Genomic DNA, 12,128 nt, shown 5'->3' on the forward strand with positions numbered 1-12,128 from the left:
GGAAATGCAGTCCATGTAAAAACACAAAAAGGTTCCGTTTCCAAAAGTTCAGGAAATACAGGTTTAAATGATAAGAAGGGGCATTTTAATCTTTGATTGGAAAACTATGAGAACATGGCGTCGGTGAGGGTATGGAGCAGGCCGGCACTTCTACACTGCTGGCGAGAGCGTGACATCTATTGCACTTGAAGAGGCACACACATGACCGTGACCCAGCAGTGCCACTTCGAGGTCTGAGAGACTCACTCACAGACACGTGCACATACAATAAGGTTCACTGCACATCACACTAGGAAGAAGTTCACACAAACACAGTTCTCACCAATAGGCAAGCAAACAGATGTGGTGATATGTTTGTACAGTGCGATCTACATCAATCCAAGTGAATATACCTACCCATACCAATACATATAAATTGTCGAAAATAATGACAGAAAATAAAGCAAATTGAGAATATGGGTTTGTCTATTAGATTAGTTATATATGAGTGAAACGAGAGGTTATGACAAGAGAAAAAAAAGGACTATTTTTCTCCGTATTTTTTAAAGACATAAATATGGGAGAACGTTAAAATGACTGAACATAACTGTTTATTGTAGCATTCTCTGGATTTTCCTGTACAAATGTTTTATAATGTAAAATGTTTGAAAGAATTCAATTAATACTATTCTAGCAATAAAAAGTTTGAGTTTTATGCAGTTACTGGGTTAATTTTTAAGCCCCTTTGAACCTTATGAAGTCCATAGAGTAATGTTAGAAAAGTAATATATTTTATAATAACTAAAATGTTAATGTTAGTTTTTCAATGTGTTTTTTATATATACTTTATTAGCCAATATTGTGGAAATAGATATTTTTAAAAACTATTTAAAGTTTTAAAAGTATTTTGCATACAGTAAGTTTTTAACTATTTAGGTCTCTATATTTACTGCACACCAGGGTTTTTTTTTTTTTGCATGTCTGTTCTCTTTCTTTCCACTTCTACATTAAAAATAATGTGTGAAGGCTTTCCATTTAGGTGAACTGAAAGCCCTTTCAGCTAACTTTTCCTAAAATTTAAGTTGGAGAAATTCTTCCTGGTTGGGGCTTTGTTTGTTTTTTTTAAATGTAGAATATTCACTGAAAAGGCACTCAGCACATTTGATAGCCTTGCACAGCTTTTCAAAGGCTCTGCTTCCAGAGAGCACGCCTAGCCTTGGAGACAAATCGACGAGTCTTTTCGTTCTGCCAGGCTCCTGCTTTTGAATTTAATCAAGAAGAACTCCATGTACTCTGCGTTAGGGTCTAATCGTTGCCCTGAAACCCTGAGCCTGAGTGAGGACAGTTTTTTTTCATTGTAAGATGAGAGTACCACATTAAATCCTCATTGAATAAAAGGATGAAAATCAGAGATCTTTCCCTCAGAAATTAGGTTACATTGTTTCTCTGGGTTCTAAATCTAACTGAACCATGATCGTTTAAACCTCCCTTTCAAAACTAACGAGCCAACTCATAGTAAAGGGCGAAGAGCGTTGAACTGGGAGTCTGGAAATCAATTCTGCTGCTAGTGTAACTGCATGACTTGACACATTCATAACCTTCCAGGCCTGGATGTCTTCATCTTTCCACTGTGGGTGCATAAGCAGATAATTTCTAATGTTCCATTTGGTTGTATGATTCTTACCTGGAGAGTTGGATCAGTGATGAACCAATTAGACATAAAGGACTTCCCAATCCACCCAATGGACCAAGCTAGACTTTGGGTCTTTGACACTTTTTCTCTTCCTGTATTTTATCTTATAGACTGTTTAGCACTGTATCTAACAAATGTCAGTCACAAAAGGAAATGGTAGTCTATTTCCCCAGAAATGTTTCTTGTGATCTTCCCTCTTCAACACTCTTACTTTCATTGTACGATTTCAGGCTATCAGCATCTTTTCCAGAAACGACTGCATCTCCCTCCTAATAGATCAAGCTTTTTATTTCTTTGCAGCCTCAGGTATCTCCCACCCTTCCACGCTCTCTCTCCTCACCGAAAAGCCCTGGTGTTGGAAGTTGGAGTGGAACCTGAAGAGGAGGTCCGACATGCTCCTCGGTCTGGTTGTCTTCTTTGACCACATCAATCTCCGCCAGTTTCGGTCTCCTCTCATATCTGCAGGCACCCACCCTCCCTCCTCCAGAGAAAGCCAATGAGAATTATGTCCAGGAATTTCCCTGGTTGGGGTAGACTATTGATTAACTATTCAGAGTCTGGTATATAATTAAAGCTCATTAAATATAATTGAAAACAATTTATGCCAAGTGTTTGAAGGCTTATTCTCTCCCATGTGTTTGATAAAAGCCATAGGCATGAAGGCATTTTGGAGACATGAAGAGGAAAACATAAGACAGCACTAAGCAGTCCCATTCAACCTGATTCCGCAGGAAAAGTCAGTTTTGCATGCTGTGAAGGTGTGTATTAAGTACGCACAGCCCCATAATGGAGATAAACAGTGGCATCCCAAGGCGTCTGCCCGCAGCTACCTGAGGCCAATGCGATCACAATGAAGTGCAGGTGACGGTTCCAGGCCAGGGCAGCCTGCCTTCTGAAGGAGGCTCGCCTTTGTCCTCAGGCCCCTGGAGGAGGAGGCAGTGATTCGTGACTCAGTGTGTACCTGACGCACTCAGGACACCCAGAAGGTGCAGACTCGCTAAGAGGACGGCGTCAGTCGGTGGCTCACTGTTTCCCCTACTTTCAGCCTCAGGGAAAACTCCGCAGAAGCTTTGTGCAGAGCCTGGGAACTAAGTCTTCGGTGAGGACTGCCCGTTGCCAGGTAACCACCTCTCGCGCTGTATCCAGGGGTCACGAGATGCTTCTGCCTCTGCACCTGGCTCCCCAATCAGAGGCCGGGATGGCCTTCACGTGGACCTCGGGGTGGGACCCGTAGTGCCGGGTGCCGCGGTTGGCGGGTGGAGCCCGCCTCTCAGCCCCTCGGAACCCGCGGCTGCCTCCTCGCCCCGGGAGCCCTCGGCGCGCTGGTGGAGAGGGCGGGGCGGGCGGTCCGCCAGCGGGCAGACCTCCCGCAGCCGGTGCGCGCACAGCAGCATCTTCCACCCGTGGCCGCAGCATCGCCTCCTCCAACAGGTAAGGAGGCTGCGGGCTGGGGCGCAGCAGTCTCTGAACCGTGTGGCGTCGTGCCAGCACGCCGCCCCCGGCCGCCCAGCGAGGAGCGCAGAGCGAGGCTTCGCGCATCCTCCTGGGCTTTGCACGCGACGGAGCCCGGGGTCCATTCCCGAGTTCCAGACACCTGCTTATTAGCCGGCGCTTTTCCAAAATCAGCTACACCTTGGAGATAGCGGCTTATTTCTACGTTTTGAGGTTACCGATCATGTGCGAGTGTGGAGTCCAGGTTGTAATCCTTTCACTGTGCCCACCGGGCTGTTCTGTATCGATTACCTGCCCTCTGAGATTAGGGTTGTAGCGAGACAGCTGCCGGGAAAGGGCAACGTCTGGGAAAAAGATGGTATTGAATGTGAGGGGCGTCGTGAAAATACAGTCTTTCCTGCCCCGCCCCCCAAACCCAGACTTTCTGCGCGCAGAATATTAAAAGCAAAAATCGAAGCTGGCTTTTTTACTATAGTAATTAAAAGCTATTGATTCGAATGAAATTTAGTGATTACTTCGATCATGTTTCAAAACGAAGTCACACTTGTTTTTGCAACTTCTGTATATACGTATACGTATGTTTACTTATGGGAGCCTTTAACAAAGAGTTTGAAGAGAAATACTACATTCCTGAATCTCTCACTGTCTAAGGATTTCAGAAACACTATGCACAGAAACTCATTTCTCCACCAACTTCTATAACCAAAGTTGCAAGTCCTTCTTGAACATTTTAAGAAACTTCAGGTAAAATGAAGGTTTCCTTTACATCTTGTTTCTCTACAAGAGTAAATTCTTAGGGGAATTTCTACAGCTCTCTGCAGGCATCCCTATCTAATTTCTGGCTCACAGATCCCCAAGGAAGAGTCTCGTCAACAGGGAGAGAAGAATGCCCCTGTGACTGTCCAGACCTCAGGGGTGCCCTTGGAGGTGGGCTGGAGGGGCACTAGTGCTGGGCCCGTGTGCGGGGCGCGAGGTGCTTACAGCCCCGTCGGAAAAGCTCTTACCTGCCTGAATCGTGGTCTGGCCATCTTTACTGCTTTGCGATCTAAAACTAAATATAGTAATTGTGAATTCAGTAAGATTTTGGGAAACATGCCTTCGTGGATTGCTTGGAGATGGATGTTCCAATGCCACTTTCAGGTCGTTGCATCAGGAATTCCTGGGGAATTTCTTAAATTGGAGTAAACCACTGGCCTATTGCAAAGGGCTCATATGAAGGAAGCATCATCAGTTCCTAAGTGTGCTCCACAGACTTACTATGTATGAAACAGGTGGTCGAATTTCATTATTTGTATAGATCTGAGTTTCCCCTGTGTTGATATTAATAGAAATAGGTAAAGAGCTGTGGGTATCTCTGAAAAAAATGTACTTAAAAGTTTTTAAATTTTCCTTTTTTTTTGGTTTTTAAGAATTAAATACTGGTGTGCTGAAAATTTTTGTGACCCACTAGTCACCATATACCTCCATAGATTAGAAAGCCACAAATTAATTTAGCTTAGAAAAAAAAATGTTTTTGACTCTCTCTGCTCCCAATAGAGGGACTACTTTGTACGGAGCATCTCTGTTGTTTTCTATGCTCTCTACCTTGGAGCCCTTGGCCTGGGCATAGACGAGCCAGGGACAGTTCTTGCATTGCGTAGAGAAGACAGGAATAGCTTTATTTTTATTTCTGTTTTGATAGATACTAGAAGTCCAACATGAATGATTAGGTTGTCACTATCAGTAACGTAGGTCCAGATTCTCCTGGCTACTTCATCTTATTTGCCTGAATTCTGTAATGAAGGCTAAAATGAAACTCAAACAGGTTTGAAGGATTCACATTTTCTTTCTGTATTCCGGTATTTATTATTGGAATCTGATATATGCAAGGAAGATAGCAGTTTATCAGATTACTGAACACCTAGTTTACCCAGCCGCTCACGATAATGGTGTATGAGTGTATATATATACATCACTACTACTGTCTGGAATTGCCAAATGATCTCCCTTTGTATAGTGTGTGTCCATTCAGCAGACTGAAATATTAAAGTGAAGTTATGTAGCTGCTCATGTGTCCTCAGGACAGAGATTTGAGAGTATTTTAATCCACAGAAATCATATTAGGAGATTGGGAGGGATTTCTTATTTACTCTGACTCCTTCTTTCCTTTGGTATCAGAAACATACATTAAACCAAGAGCTGGTTGGCACTGTTCAATGTCCAAGACCACGCTGAGGTCTGGGACGGCCACACAGACATCATTCTCTCCCTGTTGATGACACCCTTCCTTGGGGATCTGTGAGCAACAAATTAGATAGGGAAGCCTGCAGAGAACTGCAGAAGTTCCCCAAAGAATTTCCTCTGTAGGGAAACAAAGCCTGAAGGGAAATGTTTTTCTTATTTGAAGTTACTTCACATGTTCAAGAGGGACTTGTAACTTTGGTTTTAAAATTTAGTAGAGAAGTACTCTAAGATGACTAGCTTTGTCCTATTCCTTTCTATGCTGGAGGGAAAAAATTCTATCATGATTGACTGGAGAGATTTCAGAAGTTCTCCTGGTAAACTTCTCATTAGGAGACAGTGTTCAAGGTGTTTGTCCTTGATTTTGAGGACTAGACTAGTATAGCTGAAGAGAGATGCCAACGTTTGTAATAGGCTGGACTTTCTTTAAAAAGACCCTAAAATTGGAGTCACAGATTTACTTCTTATGTAGATGTTACCTTATCAGCTACTGGAGTGATGCTTTTTTTAAAACGTAGGGATAAAAGTCTTAACTTTTTATTACCTTACATGTACTTACAAAGTACAATTTAGGACGCTAATTATCTCCTAACATTCTGGAATTCTACCTTCTAATTTAGGAAATATATATAATGGAAACAGACAGTAACATGAGTCTTATACAATAAGATCATACAGGAGATACTTTATCAGTGTTATTTGCTATTGTCGGGGTAATAGATACTTGTCATGTTTAAGACAATTATCGAAAGATACAAGAAATAATTTTCCATGCTTCAGTGAGGATGTTACAACATTCAAGACTTGGCTTATAGATTTGAAAGCTCAGTCAGGGAGAGCTCACCATAGAGGTCATTTTATAGCTTTTCTTAGGCTTAAGTTTATTGGTTTTTTTCCAAATTGTTGGTACTTTTAAGGTGTGACCATGTACCAATATCCATGTAAGCTGACAATTATGCATAATAAACTCAATTTCATATTAAACACACAAAAACTTCCTTTCAAATTGGAAAGTAGAAGTCTCCTTACAGAAAGCACTCCTGTTTCATACGCTGTAGAAAAACCTTCACTTTCCAATATAAAACAGCTCCCCATGAAGTGCTGAAAATGGAAGAGTTGGTCAATAGGAAATAGGTAATATTTAACTAAGTTTGGTTCTTTAAGATAAAACATTATGCGTGAGTAGTCACGAAAAGAGGCATGCCACATTTTCTTTTTAAGGTAAAGGTGGTAACAGGTTTGAAGGAGTCTCTTCAGAATTCAAGCTGGACGGACCCTTGGATACAACATACTCTAGCATCATTATTTTGTAGATGTGGCCACTAAACAAATAAGGATTGTGTTGCTGAAAACCAGTGTGAAGACTGGTCTAGAGCTCCGGCCGTGGCCACTCGGCATTGTGCTGCTGCCGAGAGAGGTCAGCTGTCTCACCAACCCCATGTGCTCTGTCAGTGTATGTCTTCAAGAGACCAGTTCCAAAACTGGAGTAATTGAGATTTAGATCACTTTTGTGATGGTACATAATGAACAGTGTGCCACGTTTTGTTTTTATCCGATAGATAGTTTACCTGAAATATTAGTTAAAAAAGGGTTTTCCCATAACTTGGGCAATTTTTTGATTTGCTCATTAATACAATTTAAATTTTGGTGCAAAGTCTTTTGTGATTTGGGGGGTCTCGTTACCTTAGAAATTCCTTATCCTGATGCATCCCAATGGGTACAGAAGTGTGCATAGCCATCCCATCTACGATGGACCATTAGGAACACAGGAAATAAGAAGCTTTCAGAAGGAACACCTGAAGCCAAGACAGTGGTTCCCATTATGTAACGTTTTAAAGATGGACATGTTTATTTTGTAGACTTCCTGCCACTTTGGTACCAGCTGCCACGTGAGCAGTGTTGCTCCAAGTGTGCCCCAGACCAACAGCATCGACATCTCCTGGGAGTTTGTTGAGTCGCAGAGTTTCAGGCCATGCCCACACCAAATCGGAATCCGAGAGGGCGGCCCCGGAATCTGTGCTTTAGTATGCCTCTGGTGACGCTTAGGATGGCAGGGTTGAGAAGTACTGATACAAGCTTCATCACGCCACGGGGAACTTTACGTGGGAGTACCATGAACTACTATATAGATGAATTCATCCTGGACCCTATAGTAGCTCCATTTCAGAAGCACCTATATTTCAATAGGAGCTTTCATTATCGGTTATATCAGTTCATCGTTAGGGGGGATTTTATGTTGGCTGAGGACGTACTTTCTGACGGATGGGCTGTCCAATGGGAGCAGCGACCTGTCTGATCTATGCTTGGCCCTGCCGTAGCTGACACGGCCTTCCACTTACCGAACTTTAATTCACTTCACCAGTGTGTGGAGGTACATATTAAAAAGAAATGTCTGGATACAGTGAGTTTATGTGGGCTATTTCTTTTCCTCTTAAGCCATTAAGCTTTATATTTCTTTGATTTCCTTTGCTGGATTTTCTCAACTGACTTGCCAATGTAATTTTTTAACACCCTTTGCCCAGAACGTGAAAACGCCAGTCTTGGCGACTGCCAAATGGAAATCCGGATTTCCACAGACAGAAAAGTATAAAGGCCCAGACTCCTTAAAAATCTCATATGTAAAATCCAGTTTACAAAACAGAGCAGCTAGGAGGAGGCAGGGATGCTCAGGTCTCAGATTCATGGGAGAGGTAGCTTCTCAAGTCTTCCACAAAGAGAAATGATCTTATTGATAACAATAAGCCTACACACTTTTGTCATACTCTATTATAAAAATAATGGCAATCTTTTTATATTTATTATTTAACTACAAATATTTATGTATTTACCTCATTATGTCTCTTAATGGAATATTTACTTCTACCTTCTTAGTTTGTGAGTGAACATATGTGATTTCACCCCTCTCTGTTTTTTTGGGGGGGGGTTGCTGACTTTCAGAACGGTCACACTGAAGGTATGTGACCCTGTTGTTCAAGAAAGGTGGATTAGTTCTTTTATCAAATTAAAAATCATTTCTGCATGACGACTCAAGAGATTTGTAATCCTTCAAGCACCTAGAGAAATCTAATTCTATAATTCAAATCCATAGAATTTTCATTTTGGTTGTTAAAATGTGGGGAGGAACAGTCTGAAAACCAATGTGTAGATGTATAATGGACTGCGTTAGTTTTGCTGCATTTTTAAATCGATGTCTTGGTCTTACATCTAATGCCCGCGTTTTGCTGATCAAGTTGGAATTCATACTGGTGTAAGTGGTTATTTTGTGAGTCCAAATTTGAACTACCGTATGACCTTATTCTTTTCTATTCGCACCCTAATCCAGGATTTTAACGTAGCTTAAGACTGTGCTTGTTGTGACCTATTTTGTAATCCAGGCTCTTAAGAGCATCAGGATTTGACAAATGTTGGGAATGCTTAGATAAAATGCGCTGCCAAGTGTGTGAAAGGTACAACTGAAGAGTGATAGAGATTGAAGAGATTGATTCGGTCGGTAGGAGATACCAGAGGCTGAGCTGGCAATTTTTCTGCTAATTCGTCTTCACCGTTATTGGATTAAGTAAGTGGTTCTCAAGCTTTACTGTACATATTAGTCATCTGATTAATGATGTTAGGAAGCAGGTTTCCAGACCCCAAGATTCTGGCCCACTGGCTTTGGGGTGTGATCCAGGAATCTGCATTTTTAGCCAGTTTCTTAGTTAATTCTCATGCAAGAGACCTGAGAGCCATCCTTTGAGATGTACCGTGACTTAAAATTTCCATCATCCTTGATAAGTACGGTTCTGTATATCTCAGTGAGAACAGTATGGTATTGATCTTTTTAAAAACACATATATACATGTACACATTTTAAAATACAGGAGCATGACTGTTTATAATATGCTTTCTCGTGTAACCACAGAAACATTTTCAAATCACTGATTTATAATCCCTCTGTATGTTAAGTAAGGTGTTTTATGATTATGTTTATACATTTCTATCTAGTTTTTAAAATTTCAACCTTGTTTATGGTATCTTTTAACTTAATTTTTAAACTTATGATAATTTTTAAATTATAAAAATTATTTAAGTCGACTTCCCCCCACCCAGATATCAAGAAACAAATTAGGTCTGTTGATTGCCTTTGTAAAATGAGAAATTTAGCATGCTTCTGCTTTCTTCTTTTTCTTAATGTCAGCACTTGGGAAAGACTCTGAGTACTTATAACTGACCTGTATATTTTCGGTCTTCCACTTCAATGATTACCTTTGACATTTGCATTTTTATGACCATATAACTTAGATAGGCAGGATTCTTTAATATATTTTTAAATTCATAAACTTTTATATTAAAGTTGCTTGTTTTGATTAATTTTTTCAAAAGCCTGAACTTTTATGCAAGTAATTTTTAAGGAAGATAACACAGGCAAATTGCCTTCTGCACACCTGCACTTATGACAGTGTCTTCCTGTCTGTCCTCCCTTCACACGCGAATGCGGCATTGGCTGGCTGCTCATAGATTAGCGATGTCACAGCAGTTCAGTGTAACGCGCTTGGCTTGTGTCCCCCCAGGGTTCTGGAATTCAGTGTGGTGCGGAGACACGATGCCAACCCAAGTTTTCCCAACTCGTACGCAGCACGCGAGACACTCTATATAGATGCTCTAGAGTTGTAAAACCATAATGTAACCCCTGAACTCGCCTTACTATATCTAGGTATAGGTCTTTCTTACAAACATTTTGTTTGAAGCAAGAGTACTACTTCCAGGGTTTGAATCAGGGTCTGCCTGATCACATGTACTATTAATATTTTTGCCTGCTCTGTGGCTTGCTTTTCACACTTCCTGATGTCTTAATGAACATAAATTTGTGACGTTAACATAGTCCAAAATGTGGCTATTTTTGGTGTCCTGTTCTCCCTATTCCCAAAACAAGGTTTTCCTATGAGTTTTCTTGTAAAGCTGTAATATTTTACCTTACATGTTTAGGTTTCCCATTTCTCTGGTGTTGGTGCTTTTTTGTGTTATGTTAGATAGGGATTAAGATAGTTGTATATTTTTTCTATAAGGGTATTCAGCTGACCAACAAGCAGTTATTTTTTTTAATTTAATTGTTTTTATTTTTATTTTTTTTGCCATTGAGATTCTTTTTTTTGTATTTGTTTATTTTTTTAATTTTTATTGTTATTCAATTACAGTTGTATGCCTTTTCTCCCCATCCCTCCACCCCACCCCAGCTGAACCCACCTCCCTCCCCCACCTCCACCCACCCCCTTGATTTTGTCCATGTGTCCTTTATAGTAGCAGTTATTGAAAGGTCTCTTCTTCCCCCAGTTTACAGCATTGTCACCATCAAAAATCAGTGTCAGGAACACGAAGGGTCTCCACTAGAATCGTGTTCTGTACCATCAGTCAGGTTTTGAATCTCTGCGTCGCTACCACACTGTCCCAGTTATTCCAGCGTTATAGTCAGTGTTGTTAGCGAGCAGTGTAAACCTTCAGCTTCGTTCTCTTTCGTGAAGAGGGCCCCGACTATTCTTGGCCTTTTACCTTGCCCTGTGAACTGTAGAATAGCCTGTCAGGCAACACACAGCACACTACACATGCTGGAATTTGGGGGGCGATAGCACCGAGTCTGTAGACTTCGGAACTCTGAGGATCGACTAGGGGTGCGGCACCGGCCGGCGTCCACTGTGGCTGGTCACAGCAGCTGTTCATCCCATGATGGTGTGTTTCGGACCCCCAGTGCATACCCCTGATCGAGTGCCACTCAGCCCCCATCAGCTGGTTTTGGTAGACTTCAGGTTTTGCTCTTTCCCTGTTAAGAGATGATTTATTCTTTGTCCATCTTTCTAACCTGCTTGTCCCTCACATTGTGTCTCAAGACACTTGTGGATTAAAAGTATTAGTTATTAGTGCTACCTCTCAAAAGAAAACCGTAAGTCGATGTGGTGGCTGGAATATGGTGGCTGGGGGTGGTAAGAGGGGCCGGAAGCGCAAAGGGGAGAGTCAAAAGATAAATGAAGGTGTCCAAGTGAAGTCAGAAAATACAATTCAATTATACAGAATCGATATGTGGCTAAGTTTATTCGGGGTTTTTCCCCTTTAATTTTGTTGTATTAGAAAGCACTGCTGTGGATTCTTAATGTATAGTTCCTTTTTTATTTAGATTATATGCTGGACAGTAGAAGTGTACGATTTAACGTTTTGTAGCTGATTAGCATAATTAGCATGAAAGAAATGTTGTAAGCTTCCTAGAAATCCCCTCACGGCTTCTGCCTGTGACTTCCTCCTTCCCAAAGACAACCCTCTCATAACTTCTAACTGTGTAGATTAATTTTGCTTGCTTTTGAACTTCTACAAATGGGATCATGCGATGTGTATCGTTTTGTGTTTGACTTTCAATCATCAGTACGTTTTAGGCTTCCTCCATGTTGTGTGAGACTCATTTTAATTATTGCTTAGTACCACCATGTGCACCTCCAAGGTCAGGGGAATGTGTCCTTGGGGCACATGGGTGTGTCTGCCCCCCTCCGCCTCCCTGTGTGGCAGCCAAACTCCGCTTTGGACCCGTGTGGTGGCGAGTGGGCGAGAGTTGGCCCCTCCTCAAACCGTGGCAGATCTGTGCTATGTTTTGGTCCAGGACGGGAGCCCCAGGTGTCGTCCTGCCTGCCTGCCCTTCCAGCTTTTGCTTCTCTTCTGCCCGAGGTAGTTCCGGGGTTCAGGAAGGAGAGTCTTCTGTTCATCCCTAGAGGCAGATGAGGTTCTTTTACTGCTCCCCTGGTTCCCGTGTGTGCGGCTGCAGGTTTCC

The 12,128-nt window shown here is 41.8% G+C and overlaps 1 protein-coding gene across 7 annotated transcripts in view; it reads left to right on the forward strand.

The window, feature by feature from the left end:
• Positions 1–2,810: 2,810 nt before the first annotated feature.
• The window catches only part of WDR17 (WD repeat domain 17), a 77,830-nt gene continuing 68,512 nt past the window's right edge, over positions 2,811–12,128 (forward strand). For 6 of the 7 annotated variants that reach the window (XM_045197095.2, XM_045197096.2, XM_045197097.2 and 3 more), the window contains exon 1: positions 8,764–8,900. The gene's annotated coding sequence lies outside the window, so the exon portion shown is untranslated. Of the gene's footprint in view, positions 3,104–8,763; positions 8,901–12,128 lie in introns of those variants that run through there. The other variant, XM_045197098.3, reaches the window with a different exon arrangement.

Source organism: Desmodus rotundus, chromosome 13, assembly GCF_022682495.2.
Source record: "Desmodus rotundus isolate HL8 chromosome 13, HLdesRot8A.1, whole genome shotgun sequence".
Taxonomy (NCBI): Eukaryota; Metazoa; Chordata; class Mammalia; order Chiroptera; family Phyllostomidae; genus Desmodus; species Desmodus rotundus.